We start from the raw sequence: 22,081 nt of genomic DNA, 5'->3' as shown, positions 1-22,081 counted from the left end.
GAAATTGCTTTCCAAGCTTTCTTCTGCGACGGTAGTTCACTAAATACGCATGCTCACAATGTGGCTTATCTCATGAATCAGTTGCGCACATGGAAAAAAATGTGAGCACAACAGCAAACCAGTTCCGCACATAGAGAAAAATATTTAGAGGGAACATTGCCCGGTCCCCGACGCAGGCAGACCCAGACTTCTCCAGTTCAGTTCACGTTGCTGGCAGGTTCAGCTGTGATGATCAGGACGTCGCGACACTGTGTAGATTCTGCGCAGCAGGATGCAGGGTCGAGGGTGTCCCAAATGCAGAGGACGTGCACAGGTTGTTACCACAGCAGGGCAACATGGCAACCGCGTTTAATCTGGTCCGGGCGCACTCGTCTCACTTCAGACCTGGGAATGCCAAGTGTACGAAATTCGGTGTGAGTGTGCCGTGGACGCAGAGCAAGCAGTAAACCAAGTTTCGAGGGCTTCCCCGAAACGGCGGCGGTGACAGAGCAAAGCGTCCTGCGTAAACTGGTCAGCCCTCTGGTTGACCCAGGGATACTTCCGAAGAGGCTTACTTACAGGGTTTGATGAAGGTGCCGGGAATAGTTGATCCCACTATTCCAATGGGTTGAAGCGCCTTTGCAGACCTTCTAGGACGATCAGATGCAGAGGGGTCTCGCAGGACGACAGCAGTTCAGGGTGCCAAACCTTCAGCGGGTCACCAGCGGTTCCTGATTCAGCTTCTTGTTGCAGGATACTTGGCTCCTTATCCCTTGTTCGGTGTGAACTCAGGAGATCGACCTGGTAGTGGTGTTTTCAGCCTCCTCTTATCCAAAGTTCCCTTCGCGCCAAAACGAAGAGGACCCAATGGGAGATCTGCTCACAAACACTCACACCATACGTGGACCTATCACGGACCATGGTGGTCCCAGGCATTCAGGACACTCTAGACACTCTAGACTCTCTGGCACCCAGGATGTGTATTGGGAACAGACATCCCAGCCCACATCCTGGAGGCACACACAAGGCATGCAGAAGCCCTCGAAAGCGTTGTGTTTTGCGGGAAAGTGCATGACCAAATAAGGACTGCCCCGGGTCGGCTCGACCTGGGGGAAGGTGAAGGGGCAAGACGGTCAGCGGACAGGACAAAGAACCTCGTGGCAGGGCCATTTTGGAGCCAGGCCACTCATTTGTACCAAACGAGGTAAGCGCAAATAACTTGGCGAAAAAGGGTTCAAAACACAAGAGAAACGATAGCTGCCACCAGTCCTGTCTGTGACACACTTGCACAGTTCATAATAAGTCCAGCGAGAGTTTCTAGGGCCTTTGGAATGACTAGAGACCCAAGAGCGCGGTAATGTAAGTTACGGTGCACTCTTGTTTCATGTTGCACAAAAGCTGCAACATGAGGAAAGGACTAAGGGAAACAAAGTCTCCCAGTACTGACTGTCTTAAGGGCATGTCAGTTTCCCCATAAGAATTGAGAGAAACCCCAGAGGAGTGCGGCGGAAGGCTGCGCTTCTCTGGCAAAGTCTAGATCAGGGTGTAAAACAACAGCAAAAAGTTTGGGGGTTGCCACATGGAGGGAAAATTGCATACAATTATGAAATATTTCCTAACAGTAGGAACATCACCCGGCTTCAGGCAGCACCACCTGGTAAGCTCTTTCTTTCATTCTGTGCCTCTGATCCCAACATCCCTCTCAGGTAATCTGACTCTGTCTTTGGAAAGGCCTCTTCATTCAGTCCCAACTGAAATAGACCTTCTTAAGGCCTCCCAATCTTCTTACAGTGGTGTTTTTGCTTTTCTGTTTTCTCAAAACTCTGTCCTCTTCCTATGTGTTTGAGTATAAATAACCAGCAAACTGCACCCGTGCAGCATCATTTGATGCAGCAATTTTTGGTCCGACATACTTTGTGATAGATTGCCTTTACTTACAACCCCTACTCTCGATGGCCACCCCCTGGCTGCCATCAGCCGAATGTATTTTCATATGTTAGACATGAGCTACCCCATCCCTCAGGAATGAGAAACAAAATTACACTGGAATATTTATTTTTCCTATAATTGTCAGTATGGGCATTTGATATAGGTGAAAATTATACATTTGAAAGAAAATTCTGAATCCAGAGATATCAGTTATGTTTTTGTCACTGCACGCATAACACTTCCTGACACACACACACACACACATCCTATTGCTTCCTCTCTTGATCCCATTCCCACCTCGATCCCTCATAACCCTTTCTGTTTCAAACATGCCATAATTATCCCTATGCTAAAGACCCTCTTTTGAACCTGCACTTCTCTATAACTTTTGTCCTATCTCGCCTCTCCTTTTTTATCTAAGCTTCAGGAAAGGATTGTCTATTCCCAAGTCTCCTCCTTCTTACACTCTGACACCATCATTCCTCCCCTTCAGTCTGGTTTCCATCCTGTACACTCCATGGAGACTGATCTGCTCCATGTCTCCAACACCCTTATCACTGCCCATCACAATAAGCTCTCTTCAATACTCATCCTTCTCAAGCTCTCGGTCGCCTTTGACACCATTGATCATCACACACATTTAACTTAGCTTTTCTCTCTTGGTTTTTTCTGGTTCTGGTCTTAGTTGGTTTCTTGCCTATCTTTCTGACTGTTTCTTCTCTCCCTCCTGTGCTACCAATCTCCCTTCTCCCTGTCATTTACTTTACAGCATCCCTCAGGGTTCTGTCCTTGGACCTCTACTCTTTGTTTCTTACACTATCAATCTCTCTTCATTAATCAAATCAATCAACCTCTTGTGTGCTTTTGATGTGGACGATGCACAGATATTTTTCTCTTTCTTCTTCTCTGATTCACAGCATTCCACTGTTTCTCTCTTTTCTCCTAGCAATGTAATATTGGATATCTTCTCACTTTCTTCAGCTAACCCCTTAGAAATGAAAATTCTATTCTTTCCCCTTCGTCCCCCTCCAGTCTATCTTCAGGTATCTCCTGCCCCTCACACTTGACTTTTTCCCCCTATGCCTGTAATCTAAGCTTAATATTTGATTCTGCTCTTTCTTTCACAACTCACATTGCTAATACTGCTTGAATCTGCCACTTTCACCACTACAATCTCCATTGTGCCAGCCCCTTTTTTTCATTTCATGCCACCAAGCTTCGTATCTCTTCACTCGTCTTCTTATATCTTGACTATTGTTCTGCCCTTCTCTTTGGTCTCCTTGCCTCTCATCTGACCTCCCTTCACTCTACTTATAATTCTGCCATTCCCATCCTTTTCCTTTAACTCCTTGCACATCTTTTTCCTCCTCTATTCAATCTGCATATTGGCTGCCATTTGATTCCTGGCTCGTGTATCACTTTCATTGTATAGTCATAATATGTACTCATGGCATTGTGCCATCTTATCTGTCCTCTCTTGTCTCTTTCTATTCTGCTTGCCATCCTCTGCACTCACAAACTCATAGGGGGTCATTACGACCCAGGCGCTAATTGCGCCAACATTACCACCATGGTGTAAACTACGTTTACACCATGGTGGATGGTGGATTTACCGCCCCATTCCAAGGTGAGTGGGGCGGTAAATCCCCATTTCCCATTTTCCCTTCCCCATTCCCATTTTTGCCCCATAGGGCATAATGGGAGTGGCAAAGGCGCTAATTACGCCACCGTAAATTACGGTGGCGTAATTAGCATCATGGCAGGTTAGCGCCATGGATTTTAACGGCTGCTAAAAGCAGCCGTTAAAATCAGAATAGGCGTTAAGGGTTAACGACGGCGTTAACCCTTAACGCCTGGGTCGTAATGAGGCCCATAATCTTCTCTCTGTCCCTAAGCATCTATTTGCTGCATCCCGCTTCCACTCCTTTTTTCTTCTGGCCCCAAAACACAGGAACACTTTACCTCTTACTATCAAAAACTAGACCCAGTTCTTTATTTCTCATTACCAATTTAAAGACTTTTTTTTTCGGTGCTCAATTCACTATCCACATGTGTCTGGCTTGCCCCTTGTAGCAGCGGAACCACCTGCTGTTAAGAAACACATACTATGTTTTGATAGGCTGCTTAGTGGGATAGATGGGCATTCTTCCTTGAGCCAAATGCTCTGCAAGACCAGAGGTCCGAACCATTTCAAACGGTTATTTGACCCTGACCCTCCTACATTCTTTAGAGGTACTTCCATGTGCAGGGTCCTTCATGCTAGTTCAGGAGAACAATTAATGTTGTTCCATTGAAAATGTCCACCAATCGCTACTGACCTTGAGATATTTAGAATGCCAGTACCCTCTCATGACCCACCTGACCCCTGGCCCAAGAAGCTGCCTCTATCATTGATTGGGTTGGAGTTTCTCTAACTGGAACATAAACACAAAAAAGGAATACAAATTAGGGTGTCAGTGTTACTGTGCTTTTCTTTCAACTATGACTTTTTCATTAAGTCCTCTCCAGTGGACCGTTTGCTCTTGGGACACTATTATTATAGTAATAATGCCCGATCCTGCGAGCCGGATCGGATGGTAATGGCTGTGGCCCAAGTTATAGGACCTTTCTGTGCTTGGGCCTTACCGATGGGCCCAGGTGCTGTTACCACCCAGTTCTAAACAAACATAGGGAGCCTCACGCCTTTGACAATCATCACTTTTATCATTGAATTCCAATTATTTCTGATAATAGAAAAGAAAGTGCTCAAAGAGTCACATAGAAACCAAAAGAAAAGTCCTTAAAGTGCAAAACTTAATTTAATACAAACTTAAATAAATACAAGGAAGTATATATTTTTTGAATTCATAAACAACCTTTTTACATAAATTTGATACAGATATTGAAAAAGAAAGAGAAGAGAAATGAGACAAAGGGCCTCATTACACGATAGGCGGTAACTATGGCGCTATTAGCGCCATGGTTGCCGCCTGTATTTTACCGTGTCCGTCTTGGTGGATGGCGGAATTACCGCCCTACTCCAAGGTGAGCGGGGGCGGTAATTCCCCATTCACCAAGGCCCTTCCCCATTCCCCTTTTTGCCCCCATAGGTCATAATGGGAATGGGGAAGGCGCTCATTACGGTACCGCAAATTGCGGTACCGTAATTACCTCCAAGGTCCCTTTGGGGCACCCTACGTTAACGGCTGGTAAAACCAGCCGTTAAGGTTGGGTCCCGCAAAGGGAACTCGTAGTAAGGCGGTAAGGGTTTACCGGTACCGGTGCCCTTACCGGTACCGGTAAACCCTTACCGCCTAACGTGTAATGAGGCCCAAAAAAGTATTCAAAATATACATGAATCACAAAAGACAAAACCATCATTTGCTAAACAATTAAAAATGGTTTGGCCCGATAGGCGGGGTACTGTGCAGGAGACAAATAGCTACTGCAGATGGACTACCAGGGTGTATACAAAATTACCCTGGTAGATTAGTGGAGAGTATTGGCATGGTTAATTAATAAACATGGCCTTGTTATCTGCCAGTTCCACAAGTCGGATTGGATGCTATTGCCATTAGCCCAGCAGGCTTCCAATCTGGAAACCCAAGTTGCTGATAGCAATGTATTTTGTAAATGAATTAACTGGACATGCTTGCGACGTCTCGGTCATTCATACAAAATACTTACATAATACTTACCTCAGAATTCTGCTATGGAGCTGGAAGACGTGTCTCCATGCAGAGCCCCTCTTCTATTTCCATGGCGCACGGAAGGCTGGCGTTGCGGTGGCGGTTGCACCACCACTACTGCTGCAAGAATAAGGTGAGTATGGTAGTGGGGCGGGAGGTAAGGAAACAGTGACTGTGGAGGTGGGGAGGGTGGGAAGGAGATTGTGGAGCGAGAACAGACTGCAGGTTACTCCGAATCTGGGCTTGGATCACGGGATTCAGCCTGCGATATGAGCAACCTGATTGGTTGGCTCCTCCACCCCGGATGCTAATGTTTCTTTATTGTTCATGCCCATTCTTATCTCTTGCTGTCTGGAAATATGATTGGTAAATACAAAAAGGGCACCTGGTTCACCCCTAAAGCCCCAGGTTTCTACACACAATATGCATGAAAAAATTATCAGGGTACGCGCTCTAGATAGACCCCACTTGGACTCTACTACTTCAATTTCTGTTTACTGAGAATGTATTAATTTGAAAACATTGGATTCCTTAAAAACATCTCACTGATATATGGTACTTATACAAAAATACATTGCCTTCTATACACAGACATAACTAACTCACAATCTACACATTAAAGCATTTATCATATGAACAAATATGAATCATTACCAAACAACTTATGCATATAGTGATTTTCACCTTTTTTTCACACACAGGACGAACTAATTTGCTCTTGTTTCAAAATCTCTATTCTTGAGTATTTATTTTGTTCTGAGCCCTCTTAATTCTGGGGCAAAGGTTTCAAATCTTTTCTTTCCTGATCCTGTATTTTTTGTACAGTGGGTTATTTCAGCCATGCAATATGTGTCGACACCCAGTGTTTTGGCCTTCTGGGCTTCTTTATGCTCTAGATTATGGTGGCCTTCAACATACAGGTACATTACTCAGTACGCCCACCTATGTGATCCTGTGTCGCCATGTCTGCAGAATAAAAACAAGCCTAGTCAGTGTGTGCCATACACAGTCTAAAGCTAAATTATAAAAACCAATTTATTTTGGTAATCTGTATTCTTTTTATCATAAATGATGAGGGAGCAATACCTTTACTTCAGCATGGCAAAACATATTCTTTGCTTCTTTCGTTAACTCCTCTATTCATTCCATTTAACACCCTATAACACATTACAGGGAATATTAATCACCCTCCGATTGGATTATGTGACCTTGCTATTTATTAATGGCGAGCAACTCACCTCTTTGCTTTGCTGAGAGGTGAGGGCTCAATGTCCATTTGCAGTTTTAAAATTGGACCCATTTGAGATTATCTGTAGACAGAATATCACATGGTGTTACAATTTCGTATACACCGTTGATCATAGACATATTCTCTAAGTCCATACAATATAATATTTAGTAAACCTCAAGTTTATAGTCAAAGCTTTCTAGTTCCTCGCATCTAAAATGATTGTATATTGCTTGTGTGCTCTCTGTAAATAACGCGGTTGAACAAAGACGTGTGTGCTGCAATCGGCAGCACGTGTCAGCGCTCCCAAAGTTCGTTTTCACAAAGCTAATAAGCATTAGTAATTATTCTCGCGTCTATTCACAAAATTGTCTACTGTGGCATAACAACATCCATCAACATTATAAACGTTCGTTTTAACAAAACAAAAAGCTATTTAAACTTAATCTTAACGGTATACTCCTATCCAACGCCATGTTTGGAAAGTCAGTCAATTGTACAGTCGGCGGCCATCTTTAATACAGAGAGCCATAGCTGTGCACATAGTAAAATTTGGGAAAGATCTTGAAAGTTATTCCGCATGATGGATAGCATTAAGCCCATGATTACTTCTGAGCAATGTGCACCTACTCAGGCAAACTGAGAGATACATATTACCTGCCTGATTCAAAACGTATTGCAAAGACATTTAGAATGTCAGTTTTGTGAGTTCATAATAAATAGTGAGTTTTATGCATGAACATTCACTGACGGTCATGCCCATGTTGCGCCTGTTGGGCAGTTTAGAACATCACAGTACACAAAGTCAACTGATAGGAATAGGTTTCAACATGCCAAAAGTGTTCATCCCTCCATTACTGTGCAGGGGTTACCTTTTAGTCCGCTGATGAGACTCGGCTGGATAATTTCTGACTTGATCGACCATGACAAACAGTGTGACCTAATGCTAGAACAGTTTAGAGAAAGGCATTATGATGGCAGAGACTTATGAACTGCTAAAACAAAAGCCTCTGTGTTGATACACACATGGCTTCAAGAAAGACCTCAACGTGAATTGTACAATTTAGTCCATGAATATACCCATTCACGACAAAGCAATAGGGTCAAGCAAATTATCTCCAAACATTTTGCAGCATGATGGTGTCATTGCCAACTTATTCTCTAATAAACCTATTTTTGCCTATAAGAATAAAACTTCTTTTACGCAAAACATTGGTGCACGCAGGAGGTGAAGCTGTTAAAGAGTCGAGATCCGCCAAACTGGGTACTTTTGAATGCTATTGATGTCACAACATAATCAAAGGCTCTACCATTAACCACCCTTAGTCTGGTAAAAAAAGTCAAGCTTAAATCTGCATGTACATGAGACTGAATGCATTTGGTATATGGACTGAAATTCCCTTGTGGGCTCGTTTGCATGGGCCTAATGACACGAAAAGCCAAGCAGAGATGGACTGAGCACAAGTCTCAAATTTAGACTCAAAATCCACACTCACCAGTGGCGATGCATTTCAAGAAGAAGCATTCAGTGGCATAACTACAAGTGGTCGTCTTTGACCAAGTCCAGAGTACCAAGAGAGATGGAGACCTTGAAAGACTGTTACATCAATGTGAAACATCTCTACTCGAAAGGCATGAATCCTGAGTTTGATTTACATTGTTTCATCTGAATTATGTGCTCTAATGCTGCCATTTTGAGTGGTTTACTGCCCAGTTGGGTCCAATGTGCACTGGTAGTAATTTGCTTTATTTCTTGATCACAGGTTTTTTCCCTATTTTACATCACAGCCTTAATAGAGGAAGATGTTCACTTGTGGGTATCTTTATTTAAAATGTACATACTTTTACCGTTGGATAGTAGACAATTATATTTTATTCTCTCGTGTGTTCCCAACATTAACTTTGAATTAGGAATGTTAATAATCTGCGGGTGCTGGAGGCTGCTGGCTCCTGCGGGAGCTGGCCACCCAGCTCCATGCACCCTGATAGTACCACCTCTTTGACGTCTTTTGCTACTCGGTCCCCATAAGGGATCAACTATTCGGATAATTGCATTTGCCCTTTTCTCCAAATCTTTTAATTTAGTTCGCACGACAGTACAGTCCTTTGTTTATTTATTTTGACTTACTGTGGCCATTTTTTCAGCTTAGGTTTGCCTGTGGTTGGAGATGCGGGTCTGCTCATCTCCTTAAGGAACTACGCCCCTGAGGTATCACACCGCGAGGGCCACTGAGAGTTCATTATTTATTGAGTTTCCTTATATCTCGTAATACCCTGGTTCTTTCATTATTTTTTATTAGTGTCCTCTAGTAGTGTAATTTATTTTTACTTCTGTTTTCTATTTTACCCTCAATACCAGATATGCCATGATTTTAAGACCTTATGCAGTTTGCAGTGCAGGTACCCTTGGGAGATGATAAAGCTTCACTGTAGGTACCTTGGCCACTCCAACATGGCAGCTCTAGTGACAGAAGGCTGTTCGGCACGGTGTGCCGCAAGCTGACATCACTTCCTGGAATACACTAGTTGTAAATGCTGCCTGCATACCGGCAAACGTTTCTGTGGCTTAATTACATTACAGTGGTCTGCTTGGTAATCTTAGCGGTAAAGAGAGAGACCCACATGCTTACATGCTGCTCTTTTCCTCTTTCTTTAGCACAACAAAGTGATTATTAATATGTTGCTTTCATTTTTGTGTGTTTTCATCTAATAGCTTCCTCTCAGCAGGTTTGCTCGGCTTCTCATCAGATTATCTGCATAAGGTACTCTGTGTGGCCAGCTTAAACACTTTCTTGTGGGCTACATACGATTCTTCTAACGGACACTGACTGTCTCTTGTGAGTATGATCTTTTTTCTCGTTTGCACTTCAGAGCTGTGGTTGGTACTTGTGTATTTGGCCTTCAGGTATTTCACAGCAGTTTATTTATAGGTGTGGTTTTGGGTCTTTATATCGTTTCTGTAAATACATATTTTTTTTAATTATTTCTAATTTCGTGTTTTTAGTTCACTTAGAACTCAACGGGCAGGAACTGGTTTTCTTGTTGGTCTTCATTTATGCATCACAGTGATTTTCTTGTGATAGTGCCTATGATAAAGGTTGGGTCGTTTTTAGTTTTTTTTTTTTTTTTTTTTTAAACTACTGGTCTGGAATGTAAATTCATGACAGGCTCTAACACAATACTGTTATATTTTCTGTCATTTGCAGAAAAATAGATGGTGTATCCCTTGAGGCCCTGAAACACGTAGGACTGTGCGTACCATCACCCTCATTGATTGTTAAATATTGATTTCACCGACTCTATTCGGTGCACTTTATAATACTGTGAATCCCTTTAGCTGTATGCTGTGCACAGCATTGCTGATAATTTTCTTGTCATTAATGTTTTTGTGAGTTTAGCATTATTACCACCCCTAGGTTGAATACCTTGAAGGGAGCTAACTAATATTTAGCTCACTTTTTTAGGCCTGTTACCCACCCCTGTCCCCCTGGCTCAGAATTTGGGAATTAAGATTACCTTTTCCCTCTCCGCACTCCTGCAGGATAGTGCCAGGTGTGGTTCTGGCCACCTCAAATTAAGAGCATTGAGAAAGGTGATCCAGTTTATCCTGATCCATCTGTGTAGTACAGTGATCTCTGGAACCATTTCAGAGACACTGGATTACTGTAATTCCACATTACTTGCTCAGCCAACATTTTTGATCCAGCGTCTACAAGTGTTGCAGAATTCTGGTTCATGCTTGGCTTTGGGCCTGTGCAAATTTGGCCATGTGCTCTTGGTACTACAGAGCTTACACTGGCTCCCAGTGGAGGCGCAAATCACCATTAAATCCTTGTGTATTGCCCACCTGGCCTATTATGGAACCGGGGCACTCTACCTTTGTGATAAACTTGTCAAATATGTTCCATCGAGACAGTTACGCTCGGCTGACCAGTTATTGTTATCTGTGCCCCGCTATGCCCGGCCAATATAGGGATGGGGGGCCTTTTCGGTGGCCGCTCGTACTCTATGAAATTCTCTACCGTAGTCTTTGAGTGCTACTCCTGACCATCTGAGATTGAGGAAGGCACTGAAAATGTTTCTTTTTTCTTCTCAGGTTGTCTCTTCTTTCTGTGTCCCTCACCGAGTATCTCCCCACTAGCGCCAAGATACCCTCGGGTCAAAGTCGTGCTCTACAAATTCCAAATCCATTCATTAATCATATATCCGAAAAATTATTTTTCTGTTTTTGAATAAACATTTACTTGAATTTAGTATTTCGTTTTTTTTCAAATTGGCATTTGTGTTTTGTTTAACCTGCTGTTATTACATGTATGTTTATCCTGTTTGAAAAGTGCTTTATAACCCTATGTTTGAACTTTGGATCCCTTGGATTCACCACCTGGATGAGTGCGTGTTATCTAAGAAGTTCTTTTTAAGAAATGTTTTCATAATGGGTTGTTTGGGCTTTGGGTGCAAGTCGCTTTTACAGACTGCGTCCCTTTAAATACAATTACAAGCAATCAATTTCTTTACACATTTCAAATATTGATTTAACTTTGCGTGCAGTCCCCTTGTTTGTTCTTTGGACCTGTGGTGCAATGACACAATCAAACGTCAACCTCAAGAGACAATTATTGCAGTGGCAATCTTTCCAGCCTGATCTCACCATTTTTAGAACGGGAATAACCATTGTGTGTGGTCAAGAATGAATTTTTCATATCATACAATGATAACAGAAGTACAACAAATAATCGTGTTAATGATAATCATCTGAATTTGTTATGACACATTAGATAACAAAGGGATCAGACATATTGCATTAGAAACTTCCAATTGTACCACAATACGTCAAACATCAAGTTGTTGCATTCAACAATTTATTGAGAACTCGATTGACTGTGTCAAGTTTATAAATCCACTGTTGTTCCAGACATAAATGTTGTTTATCTATGTTCCCTCCCTGTGGGTGTGGCCAGAGTTTTTGAATTACAAGCCACTTTTGATCTTTATGATTATGCGCTTTTGCAATATAATGTTCAACAAAGGGTTTACATGCAACTTTGTTATTTATACAGGATCTGTGCTCTGAGATTCTTTGATGAGGTGAATAATTTTCCCAACATAGAGTACTTTACATGGACATTCAATGATGTAAATTACATATTTACTGTTACAATTTGTGTGACTCTTTAGATTTCATTTCACATGTGCATACTCAAAAGTGTATTTGGTCTCAGTAATTTCACATTCCACACAGTTCCCACACTTGTGGTGGGTGTCCTTTAACTGGTGGCAACCCACACATGGTTTGTACCATCTGTTCTTCTCGTGGAGGAAGCTATGTCTGAACTGAACCAACTTCTGTCTTAGATTTGTGTTGTTCTTAAATGCAAAAATGTTTTTTTGTTTTAATGTCCGTTCTTGTTTCACAAGGTGCCAATTCTTTTGAAAACTTCATTTAATCCTATTACTTATGGGCTGTATTTGGTAACACACACTAATCTATTCAGTTGGGTCTTTTCTCTGGGGATAATTCATAATTCTCTGTTTATATTGGCCACCCTCTTATTGTTTTATTATGTTTTTCGCGTAGCCTCTCTCAACCAGTCTCTCCTGTACGAGATCTGCATGTCTTTGAAAATCCTGTTTGTCGGTGCCTTTTCTACTTACTCTCAGAAATTGCCCAAAGGGTACATTCATTTTTAACCCGAATGAATGAAAGCTTTGGTAATGAAGTAAACTGTTTTGATCCATCGGTTTATATGCAGGTCGGTTTTCAAACAAGGGCCATCTTTGTATATTCCGAGGTCCAAGAAGTTAATGGATTGGGTGTCCGACGAGATCAGGAATTTAATGTTGGGGTCACATGCGTTCAACGAAAGTTCAAACTGTTGCAGTTCAGACCTGTTCCCAGACCAAACTATGAACACGCCATCTATACAATGTTTCCATATTGTCATCTTGGATTGATAGCGATTGTTCTCAGAGTAAATTAACTGGTTCTCATATTTAACGGTGTAGAGATTTGCAGCATCTGGTGTGAAAGTCGCTTCCATGCTGACACCTTTCTTTTATCTATAATTCTGTTTCTTGTACAGACATTTTTTTTCACTCATGGGCAGTCTTATACATTCCAAGATAAATGCTGTGAGTGCCTTCTGTGTAGACAAGTGGCAGTCTAGAACTATTTGTACGATTTCTAGACAACCATCCTGGGTTATAGATGTATATAGTGCCTCCACATCTAAGGTTACTAGAATGTTGGTTTCACATATAGGTATTTCTTGTGTAATTTTTATCATACTAGCGGAATCTTTAACATATGAAGACATTTCTGGGACAAATGATTTTAAAAAGAAGTCTGCATAGACGGACAGTGGTTCTAACATATTGCAGACACAATTGGTGTCCCAGGTGTTTGTCTCAAGCTTTTGTGGATTTTGGGCAACATATAGAATGCTGCCAATTTGGGGTTATCTTTGTTTAAGAAAACAGCTTCTTCTTTGGTAGCCCACTATTCTCTTACTGCATGGTCTTTTAAGCTCTTAATTTCTTCTTACAGTCTAGAGACTGGAGAGACTGGCAATTTCTCATATGAGCAAGTGACAGACAGAAGTCTCAGACACTCTTTGTTGTAGTCTGCAGTGTCCATTAAAACTACCCCCCTTACCCTTGTAGGCCGGTTTTATAGTGACACTGTCATCACCCATCAGAGTCCTTAGATCTTCCCTTTCCCTGGGGCTCAAATTATCTCTATAGTGATTGTTCTTGTTCAAAGCCTCAAGAACGTCTTTGATGGCGTTGTTTTCTAAAACTACTATCTCTGCGGGAATCGCATGACTGAGTGTAATTAACCTAGACCTGTGTTTCAGACTTATCACGTTTTCAAATTCACTTGAGGGACAGTGGTTCATTTGATGTTTCGGGAGATAAACATTGAAGAAGTATTTAAGTCTGATGTGCCTGAAAATTGTATGTAACTTTGCTTAGGTATTGAAGGCATCTGCCTTAGTCACTGGTACATAGGATAGGCCCTGTGTAAGAATTGAGCATGAGTCTATGAGAAGATAGATTTACTATTGGACACCCTTTCTGTGTTATTGATTTGAGTACCTCCGTCTCATCCTCATTCGTTGGTCTGATGGTTGGTACCATCGTCGATTGCAGGGTCTTGGATTGCCTCTACGAAAACCCTGGTTTTGTTGTTGAATGTTTGGCCCCCCCACATCCTCAAAGTAACTGGTCGATGCCTGGGATTCTGGGTCGCTGTCACCTGATGATGCTGATGTGTCAGAAAAAAATAATATTTAAATCGATGTGGTTGTTGTAGTCCAGTTCCTTTATACCATTACTTTCTCATTTTCTTGTGAGACTTGGAAACTCTGCTTCCAAGTATGAATTATTCTTTTAGGTGCAGATGTGGGGATGTGGGCCTTTAATCACTTTAACCCAAAACAGACCCACCACTTAAGAAGTGAGTACATGGTTTTACATAAAGCAAATATGTTGCACAAAAGCTAACGGGTGTGGTTAAAATGTGTTGCAGTACCAACTAACCCATGTCTAAACAATTCAGCATCAGTTGGCAGCTTATATACCTTTTGAGAGAATTTTAAAGCACTGCCAGGTACTTGATTACCATCTACCCCCACCCCAAATATGATTGGACAAAACCTCTTCAAAGAAAGAAAGTCCATCTTTCCCCAATTCTTCCATTTTCCATGGTCAGGCTTATCTACATTATTATCTTCAGATCATATTCAAAACACACCTCTTCTTGGGATTCCTTGTAGTAGGTCCTGACGGCAGTACATAGTTAAATATTGGTATTGAAAACATAATTCATTGCTGGCAATAATTGGCCTAAGACATTTAACTTTAAGTATGGTTACACATGGACCCCCGGATGTATTTTAGGAAACAGAGGAAGGTCTGTATAAACAGGATTTTCTTTGAACTACAGATTGCGATCTCAATTCCCCAGACTCCGGGCACCTAAAAAAGACCTTCTAATTTATGCAGCCGCATACAACCTCTGATGACCTGGCAAAACACTTAACCATCAGACCCTGGCCTCGGGCCTCATGTTTATTATCACCAAACAAGTGACTAAACCTCTCTTAAGACTTTAACACAAAGGGCTAGATAACATCTGTTCCCTTGCAAGGACTGTAAACCTTGCCCTGTTCTTACTAGGTAACTAATTCTCTTTTCTGTCAAGAATGTCCTTACTACTTAGAATGCATGGGTAACAGCTAACCATGTAGAAAATCACCCCATTGTGCGGATTTGTGTTTGTGTTACATTTGCAGTTTTAATATTGTATCTTTCTATGTGCATGTAATATGTACACACTCTAAATGATTGTAACACTAAAAGTAGCATATCCCATCCATATTTGACTCCATCTGCTACCTATGGATTTGCAACATTGCCCTTGTTTGCTGACATCCCACCGTCATTGATATGGTGTGTGCAACATGAATACCTTGTAATAAAAGAGACCCTCCTTGTCCACCCCGACACAGACTTTCTCACTTGGCTATGGGAGTGCAGAATCAGCTTCCAAATATACAGTATTTATCGTGAGTCAAACGTTCTCAGTTCTCTATAGAATTGCAGATTACATTTCCCATGATGCAGCATTTCTTCAGCCACAATCATTCTCAGTGTACTATGGGTTGGAGACTAATTTTACAAACAAGGAGATGTTCTTGAAACACAGACTTTCATAGTTTGCTTTGCTGTTGCAGACATAATTTCCTAACATTCAGTATTTCTGTATCGCTTGACTTCCTCAGAATGCTATGTAATTATAGACTCAGGCCTTCATTACAACACCAGCGCTAAACCATGGCACTATTAGCACCATGGTTGGTGCCGGTGTTGTAACAGGTCCGCCATGGTTCAATGGGGAATTACCACCCCATTCCAAGGTTGACGGGGCGGTAATTCCCCATTGAACCATGGCCCCTCCCCATTCCCATTTTCGCCCCATAGGGCTCTATGGGAATGGGGAAGGCGCTAAGTACGGTACCACAAATTGCGGTACCGTACTTGGCAGCAAGGTCCCTTTGCAGGTCCCGACTTTAACGGCTGGTGTAGACCATCCGTTAAGGTCGGGTCCCGCAAAAGGACCTCATAGTAAGGCGCTAAGTGTTTAACGGCGCTACAGCCTTTTACGGCGCTGTTAAACACTTAGCGCCAGGGTCGTAATGAGGCCCTCAGTTTCCGAATATGCAATGATTCTTTAACCACCACCCAAGTGGTAGATGATGCACTCGGCATCTTCAATGATGGACACCTCTGCATAAGTAGATCATTGAACCCTTATCAGCTTCCTTCACCGCAGCATTGGCATAAGAGATAACAGTCTCTGCTGCTTCAAGTCCTACCTATAAGAGCACATCATTTTGTCCTGGTGGATGACTCCAGAACACCATCTTTACCCATCACTAAGGTGTCCCATAGGTATCCATTCTCTCTCCCATCATCTTCAACCTCTTCATGGAGCCTCTGTGAATCTTTTCTCTTCAGCCATAACTTCACATACACCAATATGCACAGGTTGCCTTATGCTGTTAGAATACATCACCTATCAAAGTGATCCATCAACGTCTGCCTCACCCATATACAAGCACTAACCTCAAACTGAACACAACCAAGACAGAATTCCTACTCCTCAACAACAACAACACCAAACACCCCCACAACTGAACATCATGCACTGCACCCTGCACCAAAAAAATCAGATGTTAGATAGGCGAGAACTTCTCCTTCAAAACACATCTAAGGAAAAAAACTCAGACACCATGGTACCATCTACAATTCCTATGGACAATGAAGCTGCTTTATCTCACCCAAATAAAGAAAAGGAGTTGCTTACTGGTCAACACACTACCAAGCATTTCACACTGTGAGACAAAGACCCATAAAGAAAAACAAGGAGCAATATTTCTGAAGTAACCGTGTCTGGTTTTAATGTACTACATCATTCTTGGTAAGTGATACTAAAACGTGTGTTCATTTCATGCAATAATGAATCTATTGTTTGTGTCAGGGCTATTCAGCTCTACATTTTCACACTTCGCACGGCACAACAAGCTCCATGATGCCTGCCTGAAGCACGGGCGCAGCTCCACTAGGTCTGGAGGCTGACTGGAGCGTTTGAGACTTGAGTTCATGGTTGCCTGGCAACCATGACCTTGGTCCAACCTCGTCTGCTCAATGTTGCATGCATTTGATTAACCGTGATGAGCTTTCGGAAATGGTCATGTGATAGGAGAGTGGTACGTTTTTGAAAACATAAAGAATAAGCAAGTGTGCACTGGTATTCTAATGGTCAGAACTGTAAATGCAGGATTCCTTGTGTAATTGCAGAACAAATGTGTGCATTAAATGCTGTGTTTCTATGTCCAAAGACAGCCGACTGTAAACGCGAGCGTAGTACGGTTCTCAGAACGTCGTCTTCCTTTGCAATGGTCGCATTTTTCTGTTTCAGGCCAGCAGAAAACTGTTGATTCCCGGCATGTTACACAGATGAAGTGTGCCTCAGTGCAGTAGTTGTTGACGTGCATGGCATACCTGTTTATGAGCAAAATCGTCCAAAAGCAAATGTCTTTGCTATGGACTTCTGCCAGTATCAAAGGCACAGACAGAATAACTGCGGGCAACATTGCCCGCATGAAAAGCTTTTCGTATTACTGAAGCTGCGTTGGGCCCAATGGGGAATGTGTGGCATTATTACCTCCTGCGGTAATAGCGCTGAAAATCAGTGAAATTGCAATGGATTTGCCGCCAACTCGGAGCTGGGGGTAAATCTGGCAAACCTGTGATTTGGCAGACCCTTAAATGTGGCGGTAATAGTGTTACCACCGCATTTAAGGGTTACTGACAAACTCTTGATGAGGCAGAGAATTAAAAGATGATGCAGCGAAATGAGAAACATTACTTTTAATTAGTGGGGCCCTCTCTTTTTTCCTGGAAGGACTACTGTATGTTGCCAATAGCATAACCCCAGAGCCAGCGCCACTACGACCGTCTGCTGTTAAGTAAAACATTGATAGAGGCTGGCAATTAGTGCTGTCTTAATGGCCCAGCCTCGCGCTCCCAGGCCTCTGCTTCTGACAGGACTGATCGTTTCAGTTTGGCGATATGGTGCATACTTTTCACTGGGGAAGTTTCAAGGTGGATGGACACGAGGAGCAATATTTGACTCTGAGCACTACATTTTGAGAAACACTACCCGCAAGGTCACACTGTGGAAGGGCCAGCTGATTTGACACTGAGCGCCCTGTAAACACTAGATATTGGCACTGAAGGGATGTTCGCTCAGGTCCACAGTTCAAAGGCACATGCTGCACACTTTGCATTTGGAGCTGCGCAGACTGCTGGCAATCCAGCTGTGTTCACCAGGGCTGGGGGTTGCATGCTGGCCAGCGCACTGGGCTGTACTGTGGGCTATGAAGCTCCATGGAGTGGTGTGACCATGTGGTCCAGATGCTGCTGACAATGGTGGGGGCCTTCGTGCCTTCAGCCTTCGGCACCGACTACTGGCTGCTTCCACCAGATAAGGTCAGTAATAGCGGCGGGAGCACATTGCTTCAAGACGGTGGGTGCCTGTAATACAAGGCAGGGCACATTGCGTCCAACAGCTGGGGTCAGCAATAGCAGTATGACTGTGATCACATTGCTTCCTGCAGCCGGATCAGTGATACCAGTATGAGCACACTGCTTCCGCCAGGGGGTGATAGCCATAGTAGTATGAGTGCATCATTTCCTGCAGGTCCGATTATTTGCTCGTTGTGCGGTCAGTGATAGCAGTGTGAGCACTACTTTCTGCCATGTGGTGTCAGCAATGACAGTGTGAGCACATTGGGCCTCATTACGAGGTTGGAGGTAGCCTTGCTGGTAAAACCAGCAAGGCTACCTCCAAACTTGCATCCGGGTCCGGCACCCGTGAATGGGCAATTACTGGGCTATTTCGGCCCAGCCGGGGCCAGTAATTGCCCTTTCACAGGTGCCGGGCCCGGTACATCCCCATTCCCATTTGAACCCATAGGGCTCAATGGGAATGGGGACGTCAGATGCACCGGCACCGTTAACAACGGTGCCGGTGCATCTGACTTGCTGTACTCGCAGGTGCCGCCCTGACAGACACCCAAGAGCAAAGCTACCGTTGTTGCCTTACCGCCGTACTTATAATGAAGCCCACTGATTCCTCCAGGTGGTGTCAGCCAAAACTGTGAGTGCATTGCTTCCCATATACCATTGCGTAGAAATTATTACTTCCTCTAGGTAGTCAGTGGTAGTGGTGCAAGCACATTTCTTTCAAATTGTGGTCAGAAATTGCAGTGTGGGTTCTCTTTATAAAACAGAGTATTTTTGAAAGCCGAACAGGGGGGTGAGAAGGGTCAGGATGAGAGGGCATGTGTCATCAAAGCACACGCCTATTGTTTGGATTCTGTTTTCCTTGGAATAGTTAATTATACATGGTTGGGTTTAAAAGGTGAGCACCTTTTATACTTTGCCAGCATAGTTATTGGAAATTCTTCTCTATCGTGTCATTTTTCCATTGTTGATTACTTTTTTGAATACTCATTTGTCTTGTGCCCTTTCTTCCAAAAGGATAGCTCAATTGAACTACATTTGTATATTTCACTTGAAGATATGTTCACTTACTGTGCATATATTAATGGGTGGCAGCTTTTGATTTTTGCTATAGGGGCAGAGATTCCCCCACTGAGTGATGCAAGGGAGCTTTACCCATCTCCAGGTTGAAACAGCACATTTTACAGCACATTTTGCAGCGGGAATAGAAAAAGGCCCTATGATTTAAACTCTCTGAGCTAGCCAATTTTGACGCAATATGTGGTAGAATCAATTGTGCAGTTAAAAATAACCATTTATGGGGATATCTACCCACAAACCTCACAAACAATCTAGCATTATAATTATCAGGTTTACTAATGCAGCATGACATATCCCTGCTGCTTCTAAGCACCCTAATAATACGTGTTATGTTAATAAGAAATGTTACCGACATAGCCGACACATTACCAAATGATGTGGTATGCACATTTAAGGATAGCTGGTAAGACAGCTCAGCGGGTTGAGTGCTCACTGCAGTGGTACTTTACTGCATGCTGCTTTGCCTCTTTTTTCCTGTTACGTGCATGTTGCATTATTTTAAGTGTAATTGTGCACCAACACCATGCATTGCCATTTTCTTCTATGACATGTTTCAGCCATCCTGTGGCACAGGAAACGGAGTAGGACGGCAGGAGCACGCCAACACCAAGAATGAGCAGCTTCTATTGCCTGTCCAGCACCTCAAGATGACCATAACTGCAGGCAAGCCAAGGTAAGTGTAAATGCTTACATTCACAGTAATTTAGTAATATAGGCCTATACACACTGATATTAATGCTACGTATAGTGTTCGGTTCTTGTATGAAATGTATATCATATTACAGTGATATAACCATGTGTTTCTTAGTGTACTGAGGAACAGTGCTATGTGATGCTACTTCGTGTTTTGTCAAGTGGTGAAAGGTTTTAGGCCATCACTTCCGGTGATGTCACTTGGGGTGGAGTCAAATGACACCACTTCCTGTGATGTCATCGGAGGTCAAGGGACATTTGATGGCACTTCCGCTACCCCTGGCATTTTGGTGAAATGACATCCCTGTTCACAGCATAGGATCACTCAAATTTTCCTTTCTATAAATGCCCACAGATTGATTACAAAGAATACAAATGAGCTGCAAGTGTTCTGTGCATTTCCCAAGGAGCCTGCTATCATAGGAAATAGTGCATGAGTTGGAGGCATATTTACTTGTAATGGCGTTGTATAGCAGCCTCTTTTTGATATGTGCCACATGTACACAAAGAATACTAGGCAGGTAGCACAGCTTCTAAAGATGAGTACAGTTTAAAAATAGTATATGCATGGAAGGGATCTTAGAATGAAAAGGAAATAATGAATGCAATGTCATTTTTAGTTTTGGCAAATTTGTGTGGCCCTTGCGCCCCATAAATTCAGAAGCCATTGGGCCTCATTCCGAGTTTGGCGCAGAGGGATACCGGGCACCGGTAAGGACACCAGTGCTGGTAATCCCTTTGCACCCTATTCCGAGTTCCCTTAGCGGGTCCCTCCCTTAACACCTGGTTTTACCAGGCATTAAGGACGGGACCCGCTAAGGGACTTTAGAGCTAATAACGGTACCGTAATTTGCGGTACCATTATTAGCGCCTTCCCATTGAGCCCTATGGGGGCTCAAATGGGAATGGGGAATGGCTTTTTCAATGGGGACTTACCGGTCCCTCAAAGGTCGGAATAGACCAGTAAGTCCCCATTGAATGAGGGCGGACTCAGTACCGGTATTGGAGGTAGTCATGGCGCTAATAGCGCCATGATTACCTACAAACTCGGAATGAGGCACATTGTTACAGAAGAGAAAGAGGTAAGGGTGGGGTTCTAAACCGGGGATATCTGTTTGGCATAGCAACCGGCAAAGCCACAGCATTACTATGACAAATCATGAAAGTTTCTTTTTCCAAACGCCTCTGCCGTACTACCCAATGAAGAGTTTGCTACCAATATTTTCTCCAATCAGGAGCTTTGTAAAATGCAAGTCAGGGGCCAGGATTTCCATTTCCCTGTCGTGCAGTGATTTAAAAGGTTGCAATATTGGGCTCTTTTTGGCTGTTTTGCACACAAATTGGCTACTAAAATCCCATTTTTGTGGGACATTACAGGCATGTGTGGGGCTTTGGGCTATTTTGGGCTACTTTCAATGGCAGATCTGTTTTTTAGTCCTCTCGGGCTGCCTCTCTACTGCCACCCATGCACCCATCACACCCACTCACCCTACCCCATTCCCACTCGCTGTACCCCCACCCACCCCACTCCCACTCTCTCTACGTCTACCCACCTAGCCCACTCCGATTACATGAACTGATTGTGTTTTGTTTTGGCTAATTTGGTCTACATGTGATGATTCCTCCAGAGGCTGCTTTGTTCTTCATGTTTTCTGCCCTCAACCACCTACCAACACTCACCCACCCCACCACCACTCTCTACCCCCACACACTCATCCACACTCTTTCTACGCCCAGCCGCTCACCCACTCGATCCCCACTCTCTATACTCTTACCCACACTCTTTCTCTCTCCACCGCCCACCACCACACTCCCCCATCATACACCCACTCTTTCTACCCCAACCCACTCTCTCTAACCCAGCCTGCCCCACTCTTTCTAGCCACAACCACCCACCCTACTATACCCCACC

This window comes from Ambystoma mexicanum, chromosome 4q (assembly GCF_040938575.1).
Source record: "Ambystoma mexicanum isolate Mex_15411 chromosome 4q, UKY_AmexF1_1, whole genome shotgun sequence".
Lineage (NCBI taxonomy): Eukaryota > Metazoa > Chordata > Amphibia > Caudata > Ambystomatidae > Ambystoma > Ambystoma mexicanum.
Note: the sequence above shows the minus strand (reverse complement) of the source record.